The sequence below is a fragment of the Tenrec ecaudatus genome, chromosome 8 (assembly GCF_050624435.1).
Source record: "Tenrec ecaudatus isolate mTenEca1 chromosome 8, mTenEca1.hap1, whole genome shotgun sequence".
Lineage (NCBI taxonomy): Eukaryota > Metazoa > Chordata > Mammalia > Afrosoricida > Tenrecidae > Tenrec > Tenrec ecaudatus.
Window position 1 is genome coordinate 61572102 of NC_134537.1, and position 13651 is coordinate 61585752.

General features: G+C 37.3%; 1 protein-coding gene across 1 annotated transcript in view; it reads right to left on the reverse strand.

Moving 5' to 3' along the window:
* Positions 1 to 13651, reverse strand: part of RYR2 (ryanodine receptor 2) — an 819632-nt gene that overhangs the window by 92310 nt on the left and 713671 nt on the right. The window lies entirely within an intron of this gene.

Genomic DNA, 13651 nt, shown 5'->3' on the forward strand with positions numbered 1-13651 from the left:
AAACAAACAAACAAAAAAGTTAGGCTTCAACGAAGTCATGAGCTTTGAATACAGATCTTCCCAGTCGCCTCTCCCCGGCCCCAAAAAGTAAAAGATGCAGTGTGCCTTTATATTTTGTGTTCTCAAATGATACTGCATGGTGCTACTAGAGCAATGGCTAGAGTTGGTTCTTTTCCACTTAAACTGTCACTGCAAACAAAACGAAAGAAAATTAAATAAAATATAAAGGCACAGCAAGATCAAGACTGGTACGATCATTCACTTGAGCAATCCAGTTCACTGGAGAATTGAGGCAGAACTAAGCAGTATAAGTTGCAAAGTGAGAGTTGCATAGAGCCCTATGACAGCGAGTCCATCCAATGGAGTGAAAGGGAAGCTTAGTCAATGGGACATGAAACAGTCAATTAGTATCATGTCCGTAAACACAACGGCCAAAACATATATGACCTAAGAGCAGGAAGAGCTGCAGCAGAAGCAGCCAGATGACAGCTTTGCTGCCATACACTTTCCATCCAAAGTACGGAAAATAGACACTGGGAGATGGAAGAGGTTTAAAAAATGAAGGCTTGCTAGTTACAGAATATGAAAAATAAAGTGAACTAAAAGGAGGGGGGAAATAAATGGGTTCAAACAAATGAAAAAAGAAACCTTTAAATCAAAAGCAACCAACACAGACATTTATGCTGTTACCAGAGAGTTCTCGCCGAGGCTGGCAAATTTGTTTCTTAAATCTTTGATTATATCGTGCTGCGAAAACAAAATTGATCAGGGTTTTGTTGTGTTTTTTTCACACTATAGTTAGAGCTACCGTGATTAAATTTCATTTTTCCTTAAATTATGCGATAGGCCTAAATGGAAGCAGAGAAAAGAAAAAGGCAGCTGTGCTTTGTGTTCAGCCATGCTAACATCTAAAAGGGTTGCCTTCTTGTTTAAACCTCTTCCTGTGAAATAGAACTGAACGAAAACAAAACCACACAGACAGACAAAACCATACTGCCATTACAACACACTTTCAGGAAAACTAAAGAAGACCCTTTGTCTGCTCTTCACGTCCTGCTTACAATCGACGAGCAACATTTGATTCTTCCTTTTAGACCCAACAATCTTTGACTTTCCTCCAAATGCTGTCATCATATGTGGGGCATTTGCTCTCCAGTTGGTGAAAGTTTCTCAGTAAGAAGAGAATTAGCCTAAAGTATGTCCCTAACATTTTCATTCACCATGGAGGCAAGTAAGTCAGAAAAAGCAATTATTCTACTGATACGAGAAAACAAAGATCATCATCAGGCAACCCAAGGAAGACTAAAGATGGCAGCATGACTTTTTACAAAAGGACCACTTGCCATGCGTGCTCTCTGCATGGGCACACAGGCCCAAAGACACACACTGGAACAGCCTGCACAACCGACTCTCAGTGTCCAGTGTCCCCTTCCATGACCGAAATCACGCATGGGGGCTAGGTCCTCCGAAAGATCAAGGAATCCAAATGGTGGTCTTCTTTGTCAAAAACAGAAACAAAACCCGCCTCCGTCAGAGGGCAGGCTCCCTTTTCTTAGACAGTCCTTTAATGTCAACAATAACCAGTGTGTGCCGGAGGTCATGATGTGAGATATTTAAGAACACATGGTGGACAAAGAAGTAGGCAAAACTGTACTCGATAAAAACCAAGCCAGTTCACATCTTTTGCAAATGTCCTCTTTGTTAGATGAGTTGAATGCTATCTCTTCAAAATTCTTTAATATGATTTCCTTCCAGTGCTTGGTTGAGAAATTCTTTTAGTATGTAATTTAATCCAGGTATTGAAATTTGTATCACATTATATGACATAAAAACCTTGCGAGAAAATCCAACATGTTTTCACAGAATTAAATGATGGATTAGATAGAAAGAAAAAAATTCACTTCAAGTTTACTGTAATTTATTGAAAGCACTTTTAAAAAGAGAGCTATTCCTAAACTGTGAAAGGGTCTTAAATGAACACAATTATACCTTCAATACGAGTTTGAACTTTATGCTATTTCAATAGTGGAAATGGAAATTAAAGAGGAAAGGAAAGACAAGCACCAGGTTATGAGTTTATCGTTAAGTACATAGTTCTTATCACCAAGAACTGCGACATAAACCAGTTATCCTAATAAGATTTTCATGAATTTTTCAGGGTCACACATAACAATAAATCAGGCCCATGATCAGATGATCAAATCAGTGCCTCTGAATGAAAACATCTAACATCATGGCTTGATTACAGCATAACTGAAGTTTTTAATAAAGTGGCTGCTTTTCTCTGAGTGTCTCTATCTTTAGCAAGTGGAGTTTGGAAGTAGAAAGGCTTGAAAAAAAAAAGGCTTGGCTCTCTGGCAGCTTGTCTTATATGAGAAAGAAATCATGAAATAAGAAGAGTAAATTAAAAGTGTTCCTTTTTCTTAAGGGAAAAATTAGCTTATTTCTATATGGAAATGAAAGTGTTTTTAAAGAAGGGGATCTTGATGACACAAAGAAATTAACATTCTTCTAAAAGACATCTTCATTTACATGGATATTTAAGGCAGCACACATTCCTAAGGCTGAAATTACCTAATTTATGAACTCTGAACAGTGTCAAATAAGAACAGTTGGTTTCTCCTCTTTCTTGTACTTATTCTTGCTCGCACCTTCAACACTCCCTGAGAAGATGTTCATTTTAAGTTGAACTCAGAAGCAGGTTATATTAGACAAGAATACAAATTTCCAGGAATTCAATCATTTTCATTTTTACCATAATTTGGCAATGTCTTAATTCAACATAAACTATTTGAACTATCATCTTATATGTACTTGCAACCTAAAAAGTATATTGAGTTTCAATAGCACAAGTTAAAAAGAAGACTGAAACCACAGAAAATTCCATGGGACAACCATGAGGGTGAACATGAAAGACAATAAATGGTTACACATGGTTTACAACACAAAAAGGCAAACTGATGCTAAGGATTCGGTGGCAGAGCACGGGATAGAAAAGGCACCTTCTCCTCTTCAACTGTAGCTTGGTTTAATAATGCACTCTCCCAAAATAAAATTTTAAAACACTTAATACATATGGAATTTCCTTGGTATAAAACTTTCAAAGACAGGGGCTATCTTTGCTTGTTTTACCTGGAACACCATGCCTGTACTTTGTGTACACAGTATGGGTCTCTACACATGATAGACTTTTAATAAATGAATGAAAATACTAAATAGTTTGATGTTATATTGTTTATACAACTATATGAAATAGTTCTAGGTTTAGCTTTTAGTTTGAAGAGCTACAAACTTAGTACAGTGTAAATGTTTATTTTGTTTATTGTCAGTGAATGGACAAACAGGTTTTAGAATTATGTTTAATTTAATTTCTTTTTTGAATCTTTTATCTTTACTTATTTTTTCTATTGAAAGCATTTCAAGTGTTTTAATAACAGCCCATAGTTAAACTTCTGAGTAGACTGAGCATAGTCTATTAGTTCTCAACAAAAAGAGAAATATATGTCTGGATGGTATACCAACAGACATTTCAATCTCAAAAGAAACCTGGTGTAAATGCTGTACCAAAGACTGACCAGTCAAAGAAAACAAAAGCCCTAAACCAGTGACATATTTTAGCTAATATGTTGGAGAATCGGAGATTTAGACTGACATAGTAAGATGGCTTTTCATCTTACTTCTTCCCATCTCAGATATACTTGCAGTTTGTTTGGAATATTATTTCCTCTGTACCTGGCACATTTCAACTTAATTAACAGAATGAAAAGGTAAAGGATCCCTGGTAGTGCAGCATGTTATATCCTGGCTGTTGACCTCACTGTCAGCAGTTTAAAACACCAACAGCTCTGTAGGAGACATGGGCTGATCTAAGTGTTTATTGATGGGTGACCAATTAGTCCCCTGTGCCTCTGTGTCTTTGCAGACAAAGGCATTGCAAAATAACTCAGTTACTTATGACCTTGTAGCTAAAAACATTGAGAGATAACTCAGTTATTTACACCTTTAAGATCCTTTTGAATCTTGCATATCAGTGTGCTTGTCTTAGAACATAGAGCTTTTATTATTCAAATGTTAAGAAAGTGTGACTAGTTAAGTAACATTTGCCTAGATAAGAGTTTAGGAATGTTTTTTAAGTTCTTTGGTGTTTGTTTTGTAACCAAGCTTTGAATGTACTCAGTACTTCATTTCATCAGGCTGTTGTCCTCCCAGTCCCATGATTTGTATATGTCTCTTTCTTTTCTTTTCATCCGCACGCCTCATTTCAGATGCAGCTCGATGCGGGATAGCTGGTCTAACCACCTGCACAGCTCTGTCCAGGGAGCAGAGGCTTTCTATTCTCATGGACACTTACAGAAACCCACAGGGGCAGTTTCGTCCTGTGCTATAGGGTCACTATGAGTCCCAATTGACTCACTGGTAGGAAACATGCAAAAAAAACAGTCAATAAACCATCATTAGTCTGTTCGTTTCTTGTACTCCAGAGGAGTGCGTACTGCTGTGATACTGGATACTTGCTATTTCACTGTTACCCCACTGAATTTTCCAGTAATCACAGAATCACTGATAGTGAACATATTTCAGAGGAATTGAAAATTAAGACATACTAGGAAGGAGAACTGGGTTGCCCACTTTTGAAAACACTATACAGTGAAAGTGGTATGAATAGCAGCAGAACATTATTTGACACATTGTCGCCAAGTCTGAAAGTCACTTGAAATAAAAGTGGGGGGGAGCTGTCAGCTCAAAGTAAGGTAGACTTTAATGATGGAGATGGGACAAAACTTTGGGGACCTTGATTTGCTGATTGGCACAGCTCAAAATGACAAGGGATAGCTACAGACATTTATGTATTATCAGAACACAGATTGTACAAAATACGAATGTAGGAACACTGGCGGTCATAAAAATGAAATAGAATGCATAGAGATTGGTATACTAAGCACTAGTGAGTTGAAGTGGATTGATATGGCCACTTGGAACCAGCAGTCATAAGATTTACTAGGTGGGGAATGACAGATCGAAGGGAATTGGCATTGCATCCATCACTTAAGACCAAGGAATGCATGGCAAAGACATGGTATTTTTAATCACCTCCTTTGAGTACGAAAGATGCAAAATGAATACAACACCCTGGAAAAGAATCCATAGCACTGCATTTTGGTGCTGGCACAGAATATTAAATACTCCGTGACCTGCGAGGACAACCTGCTGGAAGAGGACAAGCAGACTGCTCTGTGGTAGATGCTCCATGTCAAATGGCAGCTGGATGAAAGGACGCAGCCTGACGACGCCTTCCTGGGGGGGTGGCCCTCTCATGAGGAGGGCCCTGGGAACTCCCCCTCTCGCTGTCTTCACCTTCCTGCTGGCCGACCGGGATTGCTGCCAAAGCCACCACCATTGGATCCTCATGACTTGCAACCCCCCAGCTTATGATCATCCTGCATTCTGCATCACTGCATGTGGCTCTGTGCGTGGAGAAGGATTTATGGACTAGTATCAGTCTGATGGACTTGAGTTGGACTGGGCTGGGATACTTTTTTGATATATAACTGCTTCTTGACATAAAGTTCTTTCTTATACATACGACTATCTCTGTATGTAATTCTCTATTCAAGCTGGCCTAACACACGCTTCTTCGAAGCAAAGATGATGAGACCTGTCTCATGTCACCTTGAAGACTGAAGAATGCATGACAAAAGTACACATTAGCGCATGTGGCTTGGACATGTTACCATGAGGGAACAGTCACAGAAGAAGGGTATCAGGCTGGGTAAAGATTTAGTTAAAAAAAAGAGGAAAGACCTTCAACAATATAGATGGACACAAGTGGCTGCCACACTGGACTCCAGGACAGGAATGATTGTGAAGATGACGTAGGAGCGGGCACTATGAATGAGAACAGATTCAATAGCACCTATTAACAAGAAGGCAGTAAAATCTCAGGCTAAGAAATAAAAATTCAGCCGTCATACTGGAGCAATGTACCCAAATAATGCAGAACAACGGCCATCAGAATCCTGTTCCCGTTTCGTTTCTGACGAGCAACTCTTTACACTTTTGCGTCCTGCAGACATTATAAGGAATCAGACTACAATTTCCCTTGATAATAGAAATAATTATCTATTTTACATTCACAGATCTATTTTCCATTTTAATACAAGAAGGGTTTTCTTTGACAAAGTGGTCATGAGATTAACCTGCTTTAAATGAAAACGACCAACCAAAAAATTGACTTTAGGAGTGTAGACCAATATCATATATTTTTATCTTAGGTTAATGTCGACCATTCTCAATAAGTTACATTCTCTAAATTTGATCTAAATATTTGTCTTATCCATGTATAAAGATTACTACTCTTCTAGATATGATTAAACTACTGGATTGTATGATACAAAGATTATGTGCCAATAAAGGCTTTTTTAAGGACTATTAAAATTCTTGATATGTTGCTTTAAGTTGCTATCCAAACTGGATCATTGATTCAGTCTCTATGTGTCAGAACTCACTTTAGTGTACCTAACGGCAACAACAATCTTTAACAACTGATTTTGCTATATTCTTGTGTACAATACTAAGAATAACAAAATATTTGATTGGATGCCTTATTCTGTTTTCACATTAAACTAGAGACAAGAAACTTCTGTGATGCTTATCTGGCCACATAACCATTCTTTTTTGAGACTCTGCCTCATAATATTGATGCTCAAACTAAAAAAGGAAGGAAAACTTCTCTGGTAAGCAAAGTCTGACTCTGCAATGCATATACTAAAACTACGTCCCCATTCTCCTTCCTTTAAATTTACACATCAATCACTTGGAAAGTCTGCAAGGTAAATTAGTTATAAAGCAGAATTGGAAGATATGTATTATCTCTTCATTTCTGATAAGTATTTCATTTCTGATGAAGTATTATCTCTTCATTTGAGAAAATGCATTATCTCTTTATTTTTGATGAAATAAACATCATTGGTTGAAAATCAGTCTCTAACATCGGATTCTGGTGCTCTTTATTAGACTCTGAATTGGGTTATTATCTCTAAATTTAAGCATTATAAATGGTGAGAAAGCACCTACCAAAAGCAAGCTATTTAACATAGAAAGAACAACTTCATATAAATTGCATTAAAGTGAATATTTTCTTTCTCAACATTTTCCCCAAGGTTTAAATGGATAATGATATAAAACCCATTCACAGTTTAAATTACATAAGTGTTTGGGGATAGGTATAAATAATTCAAAAAGTATTGCTACAATATACAAAAAAACCTTTACTAAACAAAAATAAAATACGTGAAGCTACTGTTTCATGAGTGTATATTTCCATACACTGCCGAAGGCAGCGTTTACATCTCTCTAAGACTCTCCTGAGGAATTCTGCACTCTTCAATGTATACCACCAAAATTGCCGTGTTGGCATCCGGAGGGCTCTGCGTTCTGGTAGTGCATTGGGGTACAGCTTAGGTGGCTAACAGCAAGGTCACCAATTCAAACCCCCCTAGCAGAAAAAGGATTTTTCTGCTCCTGAAAGGAAACCCAAAGGGGCCATTCTGCAATGCCCGAGAGGGTCGATCTGAGTCAGCATTCATCTAATAGCAATGAGCTTGGATGTTTTGTTGAAGAGATTCTGATAGTGTTCATTCAACGTGTTCTTTGAGATTGGGGAACAGAAAAGTCTGAAAAGACCAGTCCAGAGCTGTACAGCAGATGGAGTCAGGTTTCCTAATGTAACCCTCAAAGAATGAGCAGGAGCAATGTCATGGCGGGGAGGGGGACGGGGGTGGGTGGGGGGGTTGGGAATCCTGGGCACAACGTTCCTGACCTCTTGCTTCCCAATGCACTTGTCAATTTTCTTAAACCTTCTTCCTAATGAGCCTCTGTGATGGTCCAGTGTCCTTCATATCAGGACTACCCTTTGGGAGGGGATGTTGACCACCTAGTGGCTGCCGTGCAAAGTTATGATGAGATACCCTATCATAAAAGGGGAGGAACAACTTCCAAGTGGGAAAAAAATGACACAGTCTAACAATATTTTTAAGGATCTTAAGGGAGAAGTATGCCTGGTAGTATTCACGTAGGAAAACACATTGGCCCAAGTTTCTGCATACACCCTGAAGACCCAGTCCAAGTGCCGTAGACTAGGGCATTGTATCCTGAATCTTTAAGGCACACAACATGCTCCAAGCCATACCAGAGGAATTTGATGTGGAAATTCCACTAGGTAAGCTGAGTTCTAGCTTAAACACCTGTAACCTGAGGACTTTAGAGGGAAAATGTATGGTGCTTGAGGAAGCAGAAGACAGCTATACACAGAGTACGGAACTCTTGTTAGGCAAACTTTGACTTAGTATATAAATGCCCTACTTGCTGAATTAAGAGATATGTTGTTCTAGCTTATGATTGACATAGTCAGTGAATATTATTGTAAATTTTCCCTAAACAACCAACTCCCATTGTTTATGTAAATAGCATCTAGCCACATAATGATTTATTTTGCACAGGTGAATAATTTAGGTATTGTGATTTGCAGTTACCTTTCACTGGTCCAATATTCCTTCCTCAAGAGTGTCTTAAAACTTAGGAGCAGGGGCTAATCAATAACACTATTAATGGAAGATCCTTATGCACCAGTGAGATTATTGATAAGCGTCTCTATTATAAATGAATAAGGAGGTCTCTTAGGGGAGCAAGAGACAGATGAAAAACATAGACTTAGGAATGGACTTTTGAGGTCACACTAAATTCTAGTTCCAATTTAAGAACAATTAGCTCATACAACTAATGAAGGAATTAGCAAAGTGTAGTGAAGAAATCAGATGGTGTCTGGCAATCAGATAGAACAGCATTTGGGGTCTGAAAGACTTGTTTCCAAACAAGCAGCCATCTGAGTGAGATGTCAATTAAGTCTGCATGGAAGATGCATACCAACACGCGTGACCCAGAGAATGTAAACGATATAATCCAAATCCAAAGGAAGGGCTAGGATCAGAACTGAACTTGTGAGATTCTGGTTTGCAGCAGGCTATTGAGATCAGTGGAAGCCCAGAGGAAATGAGTCTCTGGTGCTGTGCCTCTATCCATAATTAAGGGACAGGAGTAAACTACACAGTCAGTATTGGAGAGATGACTATAGGAAATCAAAATGATAGATGACTTGAATTGTTAAAACATCACTTGAAGGCCTCTTTTTGGGCCTGATTTGGTTTCTAGTTATTTTTGTAGCTTTAAATTTTTAAAAAAAATTTTCATATTGGGGTTTATCTACAAGGTATTTTTTCAGTGGGTAGCCCTCTTGAAATGTTGCTCTTTGTTTCTCTATTTTTCCGTGTAAGAGACCCAGAACTGACGAACATATAGAGACAAGTCGCGTAAGGGTTCCTGAGAGGTATGGTGGGGGTGGTCGGGTAAAGGGGAGCTGATATCAAGGAGTTCAAAAAGGAAGAAAATGTTCTGAAACTGATTTTAGTAGCGATTGCTCAATACTGGTTCGTGTGATTTAACTGTAGCATGGTATGATAGCCATAAGTTCTCCCAATAAAATGGTTTTTGAAAAGAGAAGACTATCCGTTGGGAATCCCATATAACATTCACCATAACTTTCTGCGCTGACCTTTCTTCTTTGCATTAGACTAGAATAGCAGATCCCTTTGGAATTTAACATTTTGATTGGCTCCTCCTTTGAAATGCAGCACAATGAGATTGTGAAGAGGTCATCACTAAGCGAGTTTGCCTGCAATCATCCACTGATCACAGAGATAATTCAAATATATTTTATTTGGAATAAACCTGCGTAGATATGAACTAGAACCCCGATACAACTGAATGTCAGCTCATTCTTACAGAGTTATAAAAGGAAAATTCTAATCAAAATAAGATTTTTGGAAGCAAAAGTGCTTCTTTCACTGATGTAGGAATTCTACATAAAATGGTTTGAATCTAAATTAATTCTTCTTTACTTAATGCTATATTAACTTAGAGTATGAACCCAGTAATTAGTCTGAGTTCTTCAGCTAGCATGAGGCAATTTTAGTAAAGATTGAAGCTCATCTGGGAAAGAATAGAGCTTAGCTACGGGCAGACTTAGCAACAAAGACACAGGAATTCTATTTAATCAATAGCTCACTACCCAAAAATCTCAGCATCAAATTCTTCTGTGAATTAGAAACTAAGCATCAAAAGATGATGCGATTTGCTTAATATTTGAGGAAGAGGGCACCGAAGAAAATAGTCTCCCGGGAGGTTATCTTAGCTCTAGGACTATTTAGATTTTTGGGTAAGTAATCAACCTATGTAATATTATCTTTATATTCCAAGAAATGTTTTCATGAAAGTATAATTTAATTCATACACTTAGATGATAGAGCAGTATAATAGAAGAAGCATGGGTTTAAGGAATATTTCTGAATCTTTTTCAGAATCATAGATTAACATGTGATCTGCTTATGCCCCAGAGTTCATTGCAGTTACACAAGAGAAAAATCCATAGTGCTCATTAAAATGTAGATACTTCAACTTGAAGCACTATTATTTCTTTAATATTATTTTTCCTTGGGCTTATGAAAAACTCAAAGTTAAACAGAACACTCAATTGCACTAATAAACTTATCATTAGTAAAACATATCACCCTTTTAAATAAACCTAGATTTTCTTTTAATGTTCTATCATTTTCACTGTTTTCATATTAAAGTTGCTCCAAATAAAATTATTAAATAAATCACTGTAGATAAATAATTTTACATGTATTCTAAATAAAAAGTGGATTTAAATTATCAAGCTAAATCAGGCAAGTTTTGTTAGGATCATATCAATACAAACTTCATTGTAAAAAAAGAAAACCTGGCAAATATTCAGATTTCCATGTTTAGTTGACCTTTTTTTTTCCTTTGAAAAATTTCCTTAACATGTCACTTTTCTTTATATTTACTTCTCTGTTCTCATCAACTTCTACTGATGAATTTAATCATTTTATTAGGGGCTCATACAACTCATCAATCCATACATACATCAATTGTGTAAAGAACATTTGTACATTCAATGTCCTCATTGTTCTCAAAACATTTGCGCTCCACTTAGGACCCTGGCATCAGGTCCTCATTTTCCCCTCCCTCCCTTCTCCCCCCTCCCTCATGAACCCTTGATAATTTACAAATTATTATTTTGTCATATCTTGCCCTGTCCGATGTATCCCTTCACCCCTTTTTCTGTTGTCCATCCGCCAGGGAGGAAGTCACAAGTAGATGCTTGTAATCGGTTCCCCCTTTCCAACCCACTCACCCTCTACCCTCCCAGGATCGTGACTCACACCACTGGTCCTGAAGGGATCATCCACCTTGGATTCCCTGTGTTTCCAGTTCCTATCTGTACTAGTGTACATCCTCTGGTCTATTCAGACTTGCAAGGTAGAACTGGGATTGTGATAGTGGGGGGAAGGAAACATTTAGGAACCAGAGGAAAGTTGTATTTTTCATCCTTGCTACATTGCACCCTGACTGGCTCATTCTTATACTTTTCACACGTGATTGTGTTAAAGGAGTGCAGGCTGCCAATTTTTTTGTTTCGTTTTAAGTTAGATGAAATAATTTACAATTAAAGTATATCTAAATGATGTAAAACATGCAGACATATTTTAATGAAAATGTAACATTATTGTTTTTCCAATTGGTCACTTGTTCAGAGTAAGTATTTTGTGAAAGGTAATATGTTACAAAAAACAGCCTTAAGTAATAAGCTGTAGTCCCAAATCACTTAAGTATTAATAGATTAACTGGTTCAGAAGTGAAAGTTCGCACATCTTGCATTAAACTTAAGGATATGTGGAAACTAAGGATATTGGGGAATTGCCAGCAACTAAAACAGATAGGATCATCGTATCTGTTGATTCATATCCCGTATCTTGGAATTAGTTGTCAAATTCATTTCAAGGATTTAAACCTATTCAAACTAGCTTAATTAAGGCAGACACAGTTAAATTTGAACCAAACCAAATTTGAAATATGTAGGTTAACTGGAACCATAACTGAGGCCGGCGGGGGTTGGGGGGTGGGGGAGACAAACATGTCAACTGCCTGGAAAGGGAGGCTCAGCAAAAGTGTCCTTAGCTCATTCAGCAGTCTGCACAGTCTGATGTGGCTGACTGGATTACTGCCAGAGCTGTGCAGAGAAACACACATGCAAAGCTCTGTGCTGTTGGCTGCCAAGTTCGAGCCTGGCACCATTGTTTCTAACTGCCATTCCATTATTGTAGCTGCCATAAAACCCGCACATTTCTTAGGAGAGTGCTTAAAATTCTAGCAGCGATCAAAGCACAATCACCCCCCGCCCCCAAGTAATTTAGGTATACTCATATTTATCTGTTCATAACTGAACCGGTAAGAAATTCTAGTTGGCAGTCCTGTCATTGCGAATTCAGTCATGGCATCTCTCTCTCTCTCTCTTTCTCTCTCTCTCATGAAGCTCCTTATTTCACTTCATAATCTCGATCCTGCCCTTCATCTTCACTCTCCCGAGTTAGGGACCAGATTGGATTTGGTTTCGTCTCTCTCTCAGATGACTAGTGACAAAAATATTCATGTCTAACAAAATATTACACCACCCATTATTAACATTGAACCCCGTCATAAAGTTCATTGAAAACTAGAATGGAAAGGTAAAGGAAATTTCCCATAAATGTTTTAAAGCCCCTTCATATTATTGCTATGTCCTTTATATGCCGTTGAGTAACAGATCAAACTGTCGCTGAGTTTTTTTATGAATTCAAATTTAAGAATGTATAAGGAGCATAAACAGTTATTGCTCCAAAGAAAAGAGTGACCTAAAACAGTATCATTTGTTTTTGGTAAATAGATTGTTCATGATATTTTAAATCAATACTAAGAGCAAGTTCTTCATATTTCATAGAAGGTAGCAGAAAAAATAGCACATATAAACTGAAATTTTATTCTCTCTATCTTTTCTTTTAACTGCAGTCATCCTCTTGGGATGTTTAGTACTGATTTGCCAACTCAATACCCTCAGGAAAGTAAAAGGTAAGCTCATAGGACATAAATATAAAGGACATAAATATTATTTTGAAATTCTAGAATAAACTATGTTGTCAGGAAAAATTTCAAGCTATTTATAAAAATAAAAAATGGAAATAATGATTTAGTTCTTCACTGTATTTACATCATGAAACATATTCTCTAATCAATAATTAAAGATATTAGAAACATAATGGAAAAAAAGCAGACTTCTTCCCAGCCTCTGTTTTCCATAGAGACAAAACTGATATTTATATTTTTAAAAATTAAGAGTAGAATTCCAGAATATGCTGCTATAAATTCCTAAATACATGTTCATATTCTAAAGAGCTGGACTCTTTTCTTCCAGCACAGTAAACATCTCAAAGTTAGCATGGAGAATATAATTTTGAATTATGAATCAATTAAATTGTACGAAGAATAAACCTGCATTAAATAAGTGGTTTTGAAGATATCAATTGCATTGGACCTAAAACATAGAAAGAATTTCAAGACCTTTCATTATTAATGAATCCAAGATGTTGGGTCTAACAAAGGTAGTCACAAGAAACTGAAACTGAGACCCAGACAAATACATACACATATATAGTTTTACCTTGCTGCGTTGGGATCCTGTGACCTTAAGGAAGGATGA